The sequence below is a fragment of the Stegostoma tigrinum genome, chromosome 8, assembly GCF_030684315.1.
Source record: "Stegostoma tigrinum isolate sSteTig4 chromosome 8, sSteTig4.hap1, whole genome shotgun sequence".
NCBI lineage: Eukaryota > Metazoa > Chordata > Chondrichthyes > Orectolobiformes > Stegostomatidae > Stegostoma > Stegostoma tigrinum.
This window is the reverse complement of record NC_081361.1, coordinates 18,459,377-18,476,206: the sequence shown is the minus strand read 5'-3', so window position 1 is coordinate 18,476,206 and position 16,830 is coordinate 18,459,377. Positions and strand designations below refer to the sequence as shown.

At 44.8% G+C, this 16,830-nt stretch overlaps 1 long non-coding RNA gene across 1 annotated transcript in view; it reads right to left on the bottom strand.

Annotated features, from left to right (window-relative positions):
* Positions 1 to 15,736, bottom strand: part of LOC132209919 (uncharacterized) — a 29,765-nt gene extending 14,029 nt beyond the window's left edge. Inside the window, exon 1 of the long non-coding RNA XR_009446096.1 lies at positions 15,631 to 15,736. This is a non-coding gene — a long non-coding RNA (uncharacterized LOC132209919). The remainder of the gene's footprint in view (positions 1 to 15,630) is intronic.
* Between the last annotated feature and the right edge of the window lie 1,094 nt (positions 15,737 to 16,830).

Sequence of the window (16,830 nt, the reverse complement as noted above, 5' to 3'; positions counted from 1 at the left end):
ATTAACGATGGTTTCCAAGAGCACTGTGTCATGCAGTCAACCAGGAGTGGGCTGTCTTGAATCTGGTAATGTTTAACAAGGAAGGTTTAATAATTAACTCCAGAGTAAAAGATCTTCTCAGGAGTAGTGATCATAACATTGTAGAATTTAATATTCAGTTCAAGAGTGAGGGTCTGAGTTTGGAAACATCTGTTTTTAACTTAAGTAAAGAGGATTGCAATGAACTGATGATAGAGTTAGCTAAAGTGAACTGGGTGGCTGGATGAGCGGGGATGACAGTGAGCAAGCTGTGACAGACTTTTAAGGAGTTGTACTTGTTAAGGGTCACATATGCATTAATCCCTGGGAGTAATGCATATGTGACCCTTAAAAAGTACAACTCTCCCACAGTATGAATAAACATTAGTCTTCAAATCCAGGCATGGTTGAACCTAGCAAGCACAAAAGGGAAACATTGATCGTGAGGACTGTACAGTGTTAATGAAACTGAAATACTGTTTCACTTTCCATTCTACAGTATTAACTTCTCACTGACAAAAGCTATTTGATTTGAAGCTTGGTTTCATACATTTAAAAATTGATTCTAGTATCTATTGTTGGAAAACATTAAAAGATGCTACTGTTGCTACTACTACTACTACTACCCAATTGTACATAGCATGATCCTACAAGCAAATAAATTGCCAGAACATCTATTTCACACGTCACTTTGCAGCACCAACACTAGCCAGGACACCAGGGGGAATTAGTTCAGAGCTTTCTTTGAAATAATACCATGGGGTACTTTAGTTCTACCAAAGGATGTAGTCGGGGATGTGGTTTGATATCTCTCTGAAAAAAGAAGCACGCTCTGACTGAAGAGCCCCTCAACTATCTGAGTCAGAGGTGACTCTGACTTGGGCTCCTAGCAGAGCCAAGGACAGACAGTGTGATGAATCTTCATTCGCACTATGTGAGGGGACAGTGTGAAGGGGAGCTGCAGGATGCCACATTAGCAGTTTAAGAGAGACAAATAGCAGGAAGCTCAGGGCAGTAGTGACTGTTGATTAAAAAGAAGTAGAAAGATTGCAAGCAAGGATGGTGGTCGAGTTTAAAGGGGAGAAAGATAATCTAATGGGCAGATTGTAAGTTATTTGTGAGGGCATAAGAGATAATTCTAAAAGCCTCCTGATAAGTGGGATCTGTACACTTCTTTGATGGAGAGCAAGGAATGACAGAGTGTGTTTGAAAATATATGAGTAAAGATTTTAATGTGAAAGTGGAGTGCAAGTTTCTTCAAAACAGTTTCAGCAAATGAAAAGACAACTGATTTTGAGCGTGGCACAGTGGTTAGTACTGCTGCCTCACAACACCAGGGACTTGGGTTCAAATCCACCCTCGAGCAACTGTCTGTGTGGAGTTTGCACATTCTCCCTGTGTCTGTGAGGGTTTTCTCTCGCTGCTCCAGTTTCCTTTCACAGTCCAAAGATGTGCAGGTGAGGTGGATTGGCCATGCTAAATTGTCTGTTGTGTTCAGAGATGTGTAGATTGGATGGGTGCTCTGGGGTTTGGTGTGGAGTTTTTGGCCAAAGGCCTTGTTTCCACACTGTCAGGAAACTCCAATTAGTGTCTGAGAGGACAATGTTAAATAGAAAAGCAAGAACAAATTGTGCAGGTCTCACGAGGTGCTATGGTTTGGGCTTGAGATTTGCAGAGTTTATCTTTGAAGGAAGCAACAATGTTTAACGTCCCATCCACCCAGAGATTTCATGAAGATGCTTTGTTCATTTCGTCATTCTAAAGGTGCAGAATTTGAAGGCTTTGTTGAATTTCAAGTTAGGAATATGAATTCAAGAATAGTGAGGCAACCAGAGAGAGAACAGATCATGGACAGGAAGGGGAAATGGAGGAGGAGGCCCAACAATCTCACGAGTCAATGTGGATGCAGTCAATACTCACATTGTATTAATATCAAAGTTAGACAACATTGAGCCCCAGAGTGTGAAAATAGAGAAGTCCCCTGGGCCAGATGGAATTTATCCTAGGATCCAATGGGAGGAGATTGCCGAGCCTTGGGCATTGATCTTTAACTCATCATTGTCTACAGGAATAGTGCCAGAAGACTGGAGGATAGCAAATGTCGTTCCCCTGTTCAAGAAAGGGAGGAGAAACAACCTAGTCCAGTGAGCCTTCCCTCAGTTGTTGGTGAAGTATTGGAAAAGGTCCTAAGAGATAGGATTTATTATCATCTAGAAAAGAATAATTTGATTAGGGATAGTCAGTATGGTTTTGTGAAGGGTGGGTCATGCCTCACAAACCTTATTGAGTTTTTTGAGAAGGTGACCAGACAGGTAGATGAGAGTAAAACGGTTGATGTGGTGTATATGGATTTCAGCAAGGCGTTCAATAAGGTTCCCCACAATAGACTATTGTACAAAATGCAGAGGAATGGGATTGTGGGAGATATCGCAGTTTGGACCAGAAATTGGCTTGCTGAAAGAAGACAGAGGGTGGTGGTTGATGGGAAACGTTCATCGCGGAGACCAGTTACTAGCGGTGTACCGCAAGGGTTGGTGTTGGTTCCACTGCTGTTCGTCATTTTTATAAATGACCTGGATGAGGGCGTAGAAGGATGGGTCCGTAAAGTTGCAGACGACACTAAGGTCGATGGAGTTGTGGATAGTGACGAAGTATATCGTAGGTTACAGAGAGACATAGATAATCTGCAGTGCTTGGCTGAGAGGTGGCAAATGGAGTTTAATGCGGACAAGTGTGAGGTGATGCCTTTTGGTAGGATTAACCGGAATGCAAAGTACTGGGCTAATGCTAAGATTCTTGGTAGTGTCGATGAGTAGAGAGATCTCGGTGTCCATGTACACAGATCCTTGAAAGTTGCCACCCAGGTTGACAGGGTTATTAAGAAGGCATACAGTGTTTCAGCTTTGATGAATAGAGGGATTAAGTTCCGGAACCATGAGGTTATGCTGCAGCTGTACAAAACTCTGGTGCGGCCGCACTTGGAGTATTGCGTACAGTTCTGCTCACCACATTATAAGAAGGATGTGGAAGCTTTGGAAACGGTGCAGAGGAGATTTACCAAGATGTTGCCTGGTATGGAGGGAAGGCCTTACAAGGAAAGGCTGAGGGACTTGAGGCTGTTTTCGTTCGAGAGAAGAAGGTTGAGAGGTGACTTACTTGAGACATATAAGATAATCAAAGGGTTAGATAGGGTAGATAGGGAGAGTCTTTTTCCTAGGATGGTGACGGCAAGCACGAGGGGGCATAGCTTTAAATTGAGGGGTGAAAGATATAGGACAGATGTCAGAGGTAGTTTCTTTACTCAGACAGTAGTCAGGGTATGGAACACTTTGCCTGCAACGGTAATAGATTCGCCAACTTTAAGTACATTTAAGTTGTCATTGGGCAAGCATATGGATGTACATGGAATAGATTAGATGGGCTTCAAATTGGTATGACAGGACGGCACAACATCAAGGCCGAAGGGCCTGTACAGTGCTGGAATGTTCAATGTTCTATGAACCCAGCTGTAATAGTAAAACTTGTTATATTAGCCTATTGAAAGTGTAATTATCCAATTCAGTCGATGATTGGGAATCGGAGAAACCAAGCAGAAGCTTGGGGGCCGCTTTGCAGAATACCTACGCTCGGTTCACACTGAACAACTGCACCTCCCAGTCGTGAACCATTTCAACACGCCCTTCCATTCCTTAGACGACATGTCCATCCTGGGCCTCCTGTAATACCATGACAATGCTACCCAAAGGTTACAGGAACAGCAACTCATATTCCGCTTGGGAACTCCACAGCCCAATTGCATCAATGTGGATTTCACAAGATTCAAAATCTCCCCTCCCCCAATCGCATCCCAAAACCAGCCCAGATCTTCCCTGCCTCCCTAACCTGTCCGTCCTACCTCCCACCTATCCCCTCCTCCCACCTCAATCCCCACCCCCATCCCCTACCTACCAGCCTCATCCTGCCCCCTTGACCTGTCCGTCCTCTCTGGACTGACCTATCTCCTCCCTACCCTCCCACTTGCACTCACCTTTACTGGCTCCATCCCCACCTCTTTGACCTGTCTATCTCCTCTTCACCTGTCTTCTCCTCTATCCATCTTCTATCCACCTCCTTCTCTCTCCCTATTTATTTCAGAAACCCCTTCCCCCTTCCATTTCTGAAGAAGGGTCTAGGCCTAATACGTCAGCTCTCCTGCTCCTTTGATGCTGCTTGGCCTGCTGTGTTCATCCAGCTCTACACCTTGTTGTCTGAGATTCTCCAGCATCTGCAGTTCCTACCATCTCTGTTCCCACATTTGTCTCTTTTCACGGTTATTGACCTTTCAGGATTGACCATAGAACAAATTCGGAAATGATGCCTGATGATTTAATTTCCTTCACTACTTTGAAAAAAACATAACCAGATAAGATTTTACCCAAATTTCTGCATTTTCTCTCAGTGACTCCGAAAAAGCAGCATGCGCACTGACCATGAGTGGCTGAATGAAACCAGATGCTCTGCAAATATGGGACAATGTGTTTGGAGACATCAGCTGTGGACATGGCCAGATAAGCCTGCAAACATCAGGACTGTCTTCCTGGTTTCTCTCTGCAGCCTGCAAAACCACTCCAGAAATCTTACTTCAGAAACCCCCTGCCCTTCCCCGTTTCTGAAGAAGGGTCGAGGCCCAAAACGTGGGGACAGGTTATTTTGTAATTTAGATGAGGTTTCCTTTGATCGAAAGGTGCTGACACTCTCTACTTATGTGTTGATTTTTTTTCTGTGGTGCTGTTGTTTCACGGACGTCAGAAATGAGCATTGAAATTGATTGCCAGGGATATGTATCGAAGCTACGCTGATACAATTGACACAACTACATTCCACAGTCAGACACAGAATGGCACTTGAGGCTTCAGCTGGACTTTGTGTCAAAACCCACCACCAACTGCCAGCAATTGCAGAAATTTAATGTACGAATGAGTTAAAGAAGATCGCTCATCTGCAAAGAAGATACAGAATGCGGAGATGACGGGACAACGCAATGAGCTGCTTTATAAAATTCCGAAATAGCATCTGATTGAGAAGTGATAGCGTGAGTGCAGTTTCATAGCGCAGTCGTACCTACATAAAGTGGTGGGTGATTGAGAATGCTTAGAATAATCAAGCGTTGATTTTTGTTTAGTTTCAAAAAGCACACAGATTGAAAGCTTTCAGAATATTTTTGGAGAACACGTGACTGGAATCAGAAGCAAATGTGGTTTCTCTCCTCGAAGGGACAGTTCAGGGACAGCTCAGTTACCTTTGTGGAATGACTAGTGAAACTTGCAGACTTGGAGTGGATCGTTAGAAATCTGCAGATTATTAGAAAACAAATTGAGAAAGTCAAAGCTTTCAGTTTTATGAATATTCATGTAAGAAGATTTCACAGGACACAGGACAGGGCTGGAGCAAAGCAACAAAGTCAAACCTAAAGATTTGATTTAGAACAGTAATTTCTTTGAATTTGAATCACTGTAACTTGGAGAAATTTCAAACTGTATTTTATGTTTAGATAGCTTGGTTTGCTTTTCTTCCCTTTTTGATGAATTAACCTATGTTTTATTGTTAAAGAACATCTGCAGCCTGGTGTGCCTATTTCAATCAATGACCACCACCTTAAATATGAATAAAAGACTAACAAGTCATAACATCAGCTGAGAATATAAAAGCAGGGCAGTGGGACTAATTGGATAACTCTTTGAAAGAGCTGACACAGCGATAAAAGGCCTAATGGTCTCTTTCCGTGCAGTAAGACTCTGTAACACAGTTATAGTTCTTGGATATATGGCTCCGAGATTTACCAAGACAGATTCAATCTCGTCAGATGGGCATCTGGTTTCGCTGATCTGAACTAAGTTGGGCTTAAAAATAAATCAGTTAAAATGTTTGGCCAGGCATGGGTCTTTGGTGGAGTGTGCATACGTGGGAAGGCAGAAATGGACTCAGCTGTTCTATTCTTTTTGTTCAAGTTTCCTAGTGACACACACTGACCAAACACGGAGAGGGAGGGTGAACGGTGGCACCTGTAGAGGTTGGGGTTGGCACTTATCCGTGGAAATTGTGTCCGTGAGAGTCATGGCACCTCTGGGACTGATGTACAATGCAGTCCAAGATCTCAAAGATCATGAAATTGTATTGCAATTCTTTGCCTCACATAGACCCAAATACAGGCAGTATTATTGAAATTTTGGAATACACTGTCGAGGGAAAAGCTGAATGGTAAATTTATTCAGTCAATCTGATGAGACAACAAGGGGAGATATTCAAGTAACAAAATGTATAGCTGGATGAACACAGCTGGCCAAGCAGCAACTCAGGAGCACAAAAGCTGACGTTTTGGGCCGAGACCCTTCATCAGAGAGGGGGATGGGGAGAGGGTTCTGATATCAATAGGGAGAGAGGGGGAGGTGGACCAAAGATGGATAGAGGAGAAGACAGGTGGAGAGGAGAGTATAGGTGGGGAGGGGATAGGTCAGTCCGGGGAGGACGGACAGGTCAAGGAGGCGGGATGAGGTTGGTGGGTGGGAAATGGAGGTGCGGCTTGAGGTGGGAGGAGGGGATAGGCGAGAGGAAGAATAGGTTAGGGAGGCGGGGACGAGCTGGGCTGGTTTGGTGATGCAGTGGGGGGAGGGAACAAGCTGGGCTGGTTTTGGGATGCAGTGGAGGAGGGGGAGATTTTGAAGCTTGCGAAGTCCAGATTGAGACCATTGGGCTGCAGGGTTCCCAAGCGGAATGTGAGTTGCTGTTCCTGCAACCTTTGGGTGGCATCATTGTGGCACTGCATGAGGCCCATGATGGACATGTCCTGTAAGGAATGGGAAGGGGAGTTAAAATGATTTGCGACTGGGAGGTGCAGTTGTTTATTGCGAACCGAGCGGAGATGTTCTGCAAAGTGGTCCCCAAGCCTCCGCTTGGTTTCGCAATGTAGAGGAAGCCACATCGGGTACGGTGGATACAGTATACTGCATTGGCAGACGTGCAGGTGAACATCTGCTTAATATGGAAAGTCATTTTGGGGCCTGGGATGGGGGTGAGGGAGGAGGTGTGGGGCAGGTGTAAAACATCCTGCGGTTGCAGGGGAAGGTGCCAGGTGTGGTGGGGTTGGAGGGGAGTGTGGAGCGGACAAGGGCATCACAGAGAGAGTGGTGTGTCCGGAAGGCGGGCAATGGTGGGGATGGAAAAATGTCCCGGGTGGTGGGGTCAGATTGTAGATGGCGGACGTGTCGGAGGATGATGCTTTGTATCTGGAGGTTGGTGGGGTGGCATGTGAGGACGAGGGGGATTCTCTTAGGGTGGTTATTGTGGGGGCAGGGTGTAAAGGGATGTGTTGCGGAAAATGTGGGAGACACAGTCAAGGGCGTTCTCAACCACTGCAGGGGGGATGTTGCGGTCCTTGAAGAACACGGACATCTGGGATGTGCGGGAGTGGAGTGCCTCATCCTGGGAGCAGATGCGGCACAGGCAAAGGAATTGGGAATAGGGGATGGAATTTTTGCAGGGGGGTGGGTGGGAGGAGGTGTATTCTAGGTAGCTGTGGGAGTCGGTGGGCTTGAAGTGGACATCTGTTTCTAGCTGGCTGCCTGAGATGGAGACAGAGAGGTCCAGGAAGGTGAGGGATGTGTTGGAGTTGGCCCAGGTGAACTTGAGGTTGGGGTGGATGTTGTTGGTGAAGTGGATGAACTGTTCAAGCTCCTCTTGGAAGCATGAGGTGGTGCCGATACAGTCATCAATGTAATGGAGGAAGAGGTGGGGTTTGGGGCCAGTGCAGGTGTGGAAGAGGGACTGTTGAATGTAACCTACAAAGAGGCAGGCATAGCTTGGGCGCATGCGGGTACCCATGGCCACCCCCTTTGTCTGTAGTAAGTAGGAGGAATCAAAAGAGAAGTTGTTGAGGGTGAGGACAAGTTCGGAAAGGCGGATGAGTGTGTCAGAGGAGGGGAAATTGGTCGGTCCTGTGGGACAGGAAGAAGCAGAGGGCCTTAAGGCCATCTGCAAGATGAATGCAGGTGTATGGCGACTGGATGTCAATGGTGAAAATGAGGTGTTTGGGGCGAGGGAATTAGAAGTTCTGGAGGTGGAGGGCGTGCAATAGTGTTTATCCCCTCCTCCCACCTCACGCCGCAGCTCCATTTCCCACCTACAAACCTCATCCCGCCTCCCTGACCTTTCCATCCTCCCCAAACTGACCTATTCCCTCCCCACCTCTACTCTCCTCTTCACCTATCTTCACCTCTATCCACTTTCGGTACACCTCGCCGACTCTCCCTATTTATTTCAGTACCCTCTCCCATGCCCCTCTCTGATGAAGGGTCTAGGCCCGAAACGTCAGCTTTTGTACTCCTGAGATGCTGCTTGGTCTGCTGTGTTCATCCAGCTACACACTTTGCTATCTTGGATTCTACAGTATCTGCAGTTCCCATTATCTCTGAGATATTCAAGTAACTCCTTTATTTAGTGAAAAGAAAGCAATTTTATCTTCCTCCCACAAGCGGTAACCATTAGATCACAACACACTCAGGAAATATCTAGAAGCACTGTTTCTGCAAGCCCTCTCCATCTGTGGTACTTATCACTGGGAATGGACCACCTAATAAATATGATGAGAGAATCATCTTTAAGATAATTGATTTTGAGCAATATTCTGTCACACAAGCATCTGATGCATTTTATTTAGATATCACTTTGCAGTCAACTGACCGCTGAAATCAGCAACTTGTTGCGTGCTTGAATGCCAAATCAGGAGGCTTCAGTACTAAAGATTGTTGCAAAAGTGGAACTTGGACAGTTGGGTTTCCAAAGAATGTTCACTTAATGTGCTGTAAACTTTACTTAATGTCTCATACTCATTCAAACCCAAGCATAGATTTGATTGCCATTCAGCACCTCAAACATACTGCACCATTCAATATGATCACGGCTGATTTGAATGTCGGTACCTTTTAGTTGTCTTATCTTTGTACCCTTTGGTTGTCTTAACAACATTTTATGAATCTCCATCCCAAAGGCTTCAACTATCCTGGTAATTTAATGCTTGAATTATTGGTATGTTAAACAATCTATCATTTTCAGAAGTTTTCACATCATAAAGCTGTCAAAAGGATCAGTTGTTAAATTTTGCTGCTCAGAACCTTTCCATGTGGAGAATCTATTGCATTTTCATGTCAGTGCTAACTTGTCTGACTTCACATCAATGATGCACTTACATTACACATCTGGTCTGACTGTGCAGCACATGATGATGGAAGCACCATCGTTGATGATAAGTGAAACAGAACAATGAAGAGAGACTGGGGTGAGGCAAAAACAACACCATTTGTTTTCCATCACTTGTTTGTGAGATCATACAGCATTGTCAACTTTCCCAGGTACAATTTACTGATGTGAAAAAAATGCAAATGCTTTTGCACATGGACTCACAAAAACCTAAAACCATTTTGCCCAGTGCAAACACGTGTTGTATAAATGGCCTAGTTGAAAGTCATTTAGGTACAAAAACTTGGTCAAGGAAATTAATAATTGCATTGTGAGAATTAAAATTCCATAATCATCCTTTTGACAAACAAAGCATATCTTAGACATAGAGATGTACAGCACAGAAACAGACCCATCCATCCAACTTATCCATGCCAACAAGATATTGTGAATAAATCTGGTCTCATTTGCCAGCATTTGGCCCATTTACCCACTAAACCCTACCAATTCACATCCGCATCCAGATGTTGTAAGTATACCAGACTCCAACATTTGCTCTGGCAGCCATTCCATACATGCACCACCCTCTGCTTAAAAACAGTTGCCCTAAGGTCCCTTTTTTATTTTTCCTCTCTCACCTTAAACCTATGCCCTCCAGTTTTGGACCCCTCACCCTAGGAAAAAGATGTTGGTTTTTTTACCATATTCATACCCCTAATGATTTTCTAAACTTCAAAAAGGGTACCCCTCCAACCTCTAACACTCCAGGGAAAACAGCCCCAGCCTATTCAACCTCTCTGATAATTCAAACCCTCCAACCCTGGTAACATCTTTGTAAATTTTATCTGAACCATTTCTCATTTCACAACATCGTTCCTATTGCAGGGAGACCAGAGTTGCATACAATACTCTAAAAGTGTCCTCACCAATGTCCTGTACAGCAGCAACATGACCTCCCAACTCATATACTCAATACACTGACCAAAAAAGGCAAGTGTAGCAAATGCCTTCTTCACCATCCTGTCTGCCTGCAAACTCCTCTTTCAAGGAACTATGAACCTGCACTCCAAGGTCTCCTTATTCAGCAACACTGTCCGGGAGCTTACCATTAAGTGTATATGTTGCCTCTTGGCTTGCCTTTCCAAAAGTGCAGCACCTCACATTTATTTAAATTAAACTGCATCTGCCACTCATCGGCCAATTGGCACATTTGATCAAGATCTCATTGTACTCTGAAGTAACCTTCTTCACTGTCCATTATACCTCCAATTTTAGTGTGATCTGCAAATGCACAAACAATACCTCCTATGTTCTCATTCATATAAATGACAAAAAGCAGTTGCCTCAGCACCAATCCCTGTGGCACACCGCTGGTCAGTGGCGTCCAGTCTGAAAACCATCACCCTCTGTCTTTTACGGTTGAGCCAGTTCTGCATCCAAACAGCTGGTTCTCCCTGTATTCTGTGTGATTCAACCTTGCTAACAAGTCTACCATATAGATCATAAACCACACAGGTCACATCCACTGCTCTGCACTTAATCCTCTTCGTTACTCCTTTAAGTTCTCAACAAAATCATTCATATAAATGACAAAAAGCAGTTGCCTCAGCACCAATCCCTGTGGCACACCGCTGGTCACTGGCCTCCAGTCTGAAAAGCAACCCTCCACCACCACGCTCTGTCTTTTACGCTTGAGCCAGTTCTGCATCCAAACAGCTGGTTCTCCCTGTATTCTGTGTGATTTAACCTTGCTAACAAGTCTATCATATAGATCATAAACCACAAAGGTCACATCCACTGCTCTGCACTCAATCCTCTTCGTTACTTCTTTAAAAAACTCAATCAAGTCAGTGAGGCAGCATTTCCCACACACAAAGCCATATTGACTACCCCTGATCAGTCCTTGCCTTTCCGAATACATGTAAATCCTGTCCCTCAGGATTCCCTCCAACAACTTGTCCACTACTGATTTCAGGTTCACCAGTCGAGAGTTCCCAAGCTTTTCCTTACCACCTTTATTAATTAGGGACACAACGTAAGTCAACCTCCAGTCCTCTGGCACGTCACACTCCCACCCTGCAATAAAAACAAAGACAGAATTCCCCTTGTCCTCACGTATCACCCCATTAACCTCTGTATTCAATGCATCGTTCTCCACTTTGGCTTGCAACCACAGGAAATGCTGCACTTGCCCCTATGCCTCCCCACTCACCTCAATCCCAGGCCCCAAAAAAGCCTCCCACATCAAACAGATGTTCACCTGTACATCTACTAATGTGATCTTTGGTATCCGCTGTTCCTGATGTGGCCTCCACGACACCGGGGAGACCAAGTGTAGGCTCGGAGGACATTTTGTAAAGCACCTATGCTTGGGTCGCAACAAACGACAACACCTCCCAGTCACGAAACACTTCAACTTCCCCTCCCACTCCCTGGATGACATGTCCATTCTGGGCCTCCTCTAGTGTTACAATGATGCCACATGGAAACTGGGAGAACAGCACCTCACATTTCACCTTGGAACCCGACAACCCAATCGTCTCGATATGGGCTTTACCAACTTCAGAATCTCCCCACACCACCCCACACATACCTCATCCCAAGAACAGCCCTTCCTCTCAACCCGCCTCCTTGACCTGTCCATCTTCTCTCCTAACTAACTGCTCCTCCCACCTCACTGACCAACCCCTACCCCATGTCTGAAACAAAAACAGAAATTGCTGGAAAGACTCAGCAGGTCTGGCAGCATCCATGGAGAGAAAGACATCAGTTCTGAAAAAAGGTCACCGGACCCAGAATGCTAACTCTGCTTTCTCTCCACAGATGCTGAGGTTTTCCAGCAATATCTGATTTTGTTCCTGATTTCCAGCATCTGCAGTTCTTTGGGTTTTTTTAACTTTGGGCAATATGAGATTGGTGTCACAGCTAATTTCATAAATACTGTCAACATTTTTACATGCACACTTTCGCTAGTGGTCACACTGCGCAACAAGCAAGGACACTGTCACTGATCCATTCTATAACTTGGAGCTGTTGAGGCTAATTGAAGCGCTTGCATCTACTACAACAAAGGTGAATCAACTCAGAAAGACCAACCTTCCAGCTGCCTGCCACTTTAACATACCACCCTGTTCCCTGGCTAACATTTCAATAGGAGATCCAGGAAGCACTCTTAAACGGGAGTGACAGATTGTACAAGGCTATTGAATAGTCCATCGATTGATGGGGTTTATAAGGACTTTACTCGTACAATGCACATGACAGCTGTCAAATTGCAATCTGTCACACCGGGAGCAAGATTATTATTCAAAGATTGGGAAGAAAATGGAGAAATTTGCTGAAGACTAAACATGTTAAATTGATTGATACCCTCATGCCAGCTCTCATCGCATTGGGGGAGATCTACTGCTCTGGTTATTCGGCTAGGCTCTGTCACATAATGATCTGCTCTATATCCAGGATAATCAAGCACAAAAGGATTGGTTGTCAGATTTGAGGCATGGTACATCCCTTTGACAATCTGCACAAAGTTATTCATGAGAGTAATGCTCCTTTTCATGGAGATTTCCTTCAGATACAAGCATGAGTCAAAGAAACACTGTGATCTGTAACTTCAGCTGCTATCTGAGGCAGGGTGGGCCTGGTTGAGGACCCAGGCCTGACCGTCTGCTAGCATCTCTCTGATATTACTGCCTTAGACGGATCAGGAGAACCATCAATTCAACTGGGGCAACACCAAGATTCTGGGACAAGCAAATCAGAGACAAGCACGGGAATTCCAAGAAGCCTGTACTCTGCAAAGAAAGCCATCAATAAATACATACAGCTCCACCCCACATACACTCCACCGCAAAATAAAACCAGAAGTGAGGTAATGCAACTCAACAGACTCAGAGTTTAAATAACAGTTGGGAAAACACAATGGTGCTTTATTGGAGGGTGCACTCAGATGGATCAGTTTTTGTCCAGTGTGTGCAGGAGGGCTTCCTGACACAGTATGTAGATAGGCCAAGAAGGGGCAAAGTCACATTAGATTTGGTACTGGGAGGAGATTGCCGAGCCTTTAGCATTGATCTTTAGCTCGTCATTGTCTGCAGGAATAGTGCCAGATGACTGGCCAGGTGTTAGATTTGGAAGGAGGTGAGCACTTTGGTGATAGCGATCACAATTCTGTTATGTTTACTTTGTTGATGGAAAGAGATAGGTGTATACCACTGGGCAAGAGTTATAGCTGGGGGAAAGGCAATTACAATGAGATTAGGCAAGATTTAGGGAGCATAGGATGGGGTAGGAAACTGCAGGGGATGGGCACATTGGAAATGTGGAGCTTATTCAAGGAAAAGCTCCTGTGTGTCCTAGATAAGTATGTACCTGTCAGGCAGGGAGGAAGCTGTAGAGTGCGGGAGCCGTGGTTTACGATGGAGGTGGAATCTCTGGTCGAGAAGAAGAAGGCTTATGTTAGGATGAGATGTGAAGGCTCAGTTGTAGCACTTGAGGACTACGAGGTAGCCAGGAAAGGCCTAAAGAGAGAGCTCAGAAGAGCCAGGAGGAGACATGAGAAGTTGTTGGCAGATAGGATCAGGGTAAACCCTAAGGCTTTCTACAGGTATTTAAGGAATAAAAGAATGATGAAAGTAAGATTAGGCCCAATCAAGGATAGTAGTGGTAAGTTGTGGGTGGTGTCAGATGAGATAGGGGAAGCGCTAAATGAACATTTTTCAACAGTATTCATTCAAGAAAACGACAATGCTGTCGAGGAGAATACTGAGATACAGGCTACTGGACTAGGTGGGATTGAGGATCACAAGGAAGAGGTATTAGAAATACTACAGAGGGTGAAGATAGGTAAGTCCCCTGGGCCGGATCGGATTTATCCTAGGATCCTCTGGGAAGCCAGGGAGGAGATTGCCAAGCCTTTTGCATTGATCTTTAACTCGTCATTGTCTACAGGAATAATGCCAGATGACTGGAGGGTAGCAAATGTCGTTCCCCTGTTCAAGAAGGGGAGTAGAGACAACCATGGCAATTATAGACCAGTGAGCCTTCCCTCAGTTGTTGGTAAAGTGTTGGAAAAGGTTATAAGGGATAGGATTTATAATCATCTCGAAAAGAATAAATCAATGAGGGATAGTCAGCACGGTTTTGTGAAGGGACGGTCGTGCCTCACAAACCCTATTGAGTTCTTTGAGAAGGTGACCAAACAGGTAGATGAGAGTAAAGCGGTTGATGTGGTGTATATGGATTTCAGCAAGGTGTTCGATAAGGTTCCCCACAATAAGCTATTGTACAAAATGCGGAGAAATGGAATTGTGGGAGATATAGCAGTTTGGATCGGGAATTGGCTTGCTGAAAGAAGACAGAGGGTGGTAGTCGATGGGAAATGTTCATCGTGGAGACCAGTTACTAGCGCAAGGGTCGGTGTTGGGTCCACTGCTGTTTGTCATTTTTATAAATGACCTGGATGAGGGCGTAGAAGGATTAGTTAATAAATTCGCAGACGACACTAAGATCGGTGGAGTTGTGGACAGTGACGAAGGATGCTGTAGATTGCAGAGAGACATAGATAAGCTGCAGAGCTGGGCTAAGAGGTGGCAAATGGAGTTGAATGCAGACAAGTGTGAGGTGATGCACTTTGGTAGGAGTAACCAGAAGGCAAAGTACAGGGCTAATGGTAAGATTCTTAGTAGTGTCGATGAGCAGAGAGATCTCGGTGTCCATGTACACAGATCCTTGAAAGTTGCCACCCAGGTTGACAGGCTGTTAAGAAGGCATACAGTGTTTTAGCTTTTATTAATAGAGGGATCGAGTTCCGGGACCAAGAGGTTATGGTGAAGCTGTACAAAACTCTGGTGTGGCCACACTTGAGTACTGTGTACAGTTCTGGTCACCGCATTCGAAGAAGGATGTGGAAGCTTTGGAAAGGGTGCAGAGGAGATTTACTAGGATGTTCCCTGGTATGGAGGGAAGTCCTTACGAGGAAAGGCTGAGGGACGTGAGGCTGTTTCCATTAGAGCCAAGAAGGTTGAGAGGTGACTTAATTGAGACATATAAGAAAATCAGAGGGTTAGATAGGGTGGATAGGGAGAGCCTTTTTCCTAGGATGGTGACAGCAAGCATGAGGGGGCATAGCTTTAAATTGAGGGGGGAAAGAAATAGGGCAGATGTCAGAGGTAGTTCCTTTACTCAGAGAGTAGTAAGGAAATGTAACGCTTTGTCTGCAACGGTAGTAGATTCACCAACTTTAGGTACATTTAAGTCGTCATTGGATAAGCATCTGGACGTAAATGGAATACTGCAGGTTAGATGGGCTTGAGATCGGTATGACAGGTCAGCACAGCATCGAGGGCCGAAGGGCCTGTACTGTGCTGTAATGTTCTATGTTCTATGCACTGATGATATTACCTGGCACGGTAATGAAATGTCTGCGAAACAACACTCCAACTCGGCGAGCCAACCAACCACAACATCTGGAGAAATACAGAGTTAAGGATTCAGGCGATGACCTTTCATCAACACTAGAGAGAAACAGAAAGATAGGAGATTTCACACATCAAATCTCTATTTCTCTTGTTCTGTGGAAGAGTCAGTAATCTGAAACACTCTGTTTTTATCCCCTCAGATGCAGCCCGATATGTTCAGTTTTCCTGGCCTTGTTTTAATTGTAACTTAAATTTCCAATATCAGCAGTGATTTGCTCTCATGTTCATACCTAAGACATCCATTTGCAATTACCTCAAGAGATGAACATTCTCAGAGCTCTCATGAAATCTATGGAGTGGGAGAAACGTACATCAACAACGCACCTGCAAACGCTTGTGAACATGTGAACAAGTACTTTTGGATCAATCTTCTTACCTCTTTTTAGATGTAATAATGACACAGGAAGTACCTATCTCTTCCTGAGTCAGTATTCTTCCTGAGTAAGGGTCATGATATCTGGCAAAATTTCAATGTTGACAACTTTCAAATGGCTTATGTTGAGGACACTGTCAATACAAAGCAACTGATGCATTATCTTGAGACAACAAGGCGTACAGCTGGATGAACACAACAGGCCAAGCAGCATCAGAAGCGCAGGAAAGCTGATGTTTTGCGCCCAGCCCCTTCTTCAGAAAAAGGGTCTCTTTTTTCCTGAAGAAGGGTCTAGGCCTGAAACATTAGCTTTCCTGCTCCTCTGATGCTGCTGGGCTTGCTGTATTCATCCAGCTCTACACCTTGTTATCTCAGATTCTCCAGCAGCTGCAGTCCCTACTATCTCTGTCACATTATTATGTCCTATTTCTGAGTCGGAGCGGGGGTTAAAAACTATTGTGGAATAAACCTTCCATAATGTGAAATAACCTGAAATGAGTACCAAGCCTGCAGTTTTTCCTGTTATTACTAACTCCCATTCCAATCTTATATTGACATAGGATTTGAAGTCATGTGGATCACTGTTTAAAAACCTTATCCTGCGCTTATAGCTTTGTTGATTCATTGCAGCCTAAACCCTGCTTGTTCAGTTGGGAGTCATCTGAACCAAAGCTGCATGGTTCATGCTATGCTCAGGCCAGTATCCTCTCTCCCATCTCAGGCCAGAGGACGGTGCACAAGTAGCGCCTC